The sequence below is a fragment of the Gekko japonicus genome, unplaced genomic scaffold (genome assembly GCF_001447785.1).
Source record: "Gekko japonicus isolate JY-2015 unplaced genomic scaffold, Gekko_japonicus_V1.1 scaffold5678, whole genome shotgun sequence".
In the NCBI taxonomy this organism is placed as follows: domain Eukaryota; kingdom Metazoa; phylum Chordata; class Lepidosauria; order Squamata; family Gekkonidae; genus Gekko; species Gekko japonicus.
Window position 1 is genome coordinate 32,250 of NW_015169355.1, and position 1,814 is coordinate 34,063.

A 1,814-nucleotide genomic window follows, 5' to 3' on the forward strand; every position below is an offset into this window, starting at 1 on the left:
CAAAGGGACCTCTGATGAAAAAAAACGGGGGGGGGGGGGGGTGCCAGGACCTGTGCAAGTTAGCAATAACTAGGGGTACGCGGTTCCCCACTCAACAGGTTACCAGAGGCAAAGGGAGGCCGGGGAACCCAAACGGGCCCAAATCAGAGGGGGTGCCAACTCTCCAGGGGGCGTCCAAAGATTGAGATACCCACTTTCCCAGGTTGAGGTATCAGCCAGAGGTGCCTCACTGTCCCTCTAGGAAGACGGTGTGAATCAGATAGGGTGGGCACTGTGCAGGCAAAAACAGGGGCTTGCACGAGCCACAGAACACCTGCTCAGTCTCCCAGGGCTGAGGGCGGGTCCCTGTTCCCCACAATGCAGGAAATTCACAACGGCCCCTCCCCCATGCCCAGAAGGTGATGGACTACTAGCCTAGCCTGTTTTGGAAACCCAAAGGTGCCCAGAGGCTGAAAAAGATTTGGGACCCCTGTTCTAAACAATGATTTGCCCAAAAACCAAGGCTTGGCATGACTGTGAACGCAGCCCACTTCGTCAGATGCATGAAGTGTCACCTCTACTTAGCACAGAAGGTAAGCCTTTATGCATCAGGCCAAGAAAACAGCCTCCGTGTCATAAGAGGAAGGGCTTGCCAGCCAGGCCAGCAGCAGAACCAGTGCACGGTGGGCCCCACAACCTGTGCCAACCGGCCCTCGCAACGAGTGAGTTTGACTGACATCTCTGTGGCCAGAGTCATAGAATCATAGAGTTGGCAGGGTCCTCCGGAGTCATCTAGTCTAACCCCCTCCACATTCCCTAAACAATGATTTGTCAAAAAAAACATGGCCTGGTGTGAACGCAGCCCACTTCCTCAGATGTGTGAAGTGCCACCTGTAGGTAGCAATAAAGGTGTAGCACTTCACACTCATCTGACAAAGCAAGCCGCCTCTCTGTCTCCTGTCAGCTTACCTCAAAATACGTCTGTCCCTGATGCGCCAAGACTTCTTTGTTAACCTTGGCCCAAAAATCATGGCCTGGTGTGAATGCCACCCACTTTGTAGGGAAGCATGAAGTCACGCCTGTAGGTAGCACAGAAGGTATGGCTTCAAGACTTCCCAACCAAGGAAGCAGCCTCTGTCTCCTGTCAGCTTGCTTCAAAATACGTCTGTCTCTGATGTGCCAAGACGTCTTTGTCAACCTGTGTGAAAGACCAAGACCACAACAAGAAGCCCTGCCCACTAATGCCTCAAAAAGTGAGATGGAGGGGGTAGCGTCTATCTGTCCACTGAACCTCCTGTCTCGCAGCAGTACACCAACACCAGCCATCACTGCCTCCCTCAGTGGAGGAGGTCTGGCCTAGGTGTGGCAGCTGCCATTCATCACAGGCTCTCCCTCCCCTTATCCCACCTCACCCCTGCAAAAAAAGGAAGTTATTTTTCAATAACCAATGTTCCCACTGAGCTGAGTTAGTGTGAGCTAGCTCACAGTTTTCTAGTCTCCAGCTCACAACTTTTTGTCTTAGGCAGGAAGGATGCCTCCAGAGCAAATTTACTTATGCAGTAGCCAAATCGCTCACTCCAGTAGCTCACAAAGTAGAATTTTAGCTCACAAGATTCCACAGCTTAGAGGGACCATTGCACACAACATGCATTTACAGTATAGTGCTCCTGTGGGTGCTGCTGGTTTCTGGCTGGACCTCTACCCTACTCTACCTTGTTCATATGGAGAACAATTTTTGTGATGCTGTTTTAATTTCAGGATGCAATTTTGGTTTGGGGTGGCTGGCAGTGGAACTTAGGTGCATACACACACCGCCCTCAACATCACCCTGCACT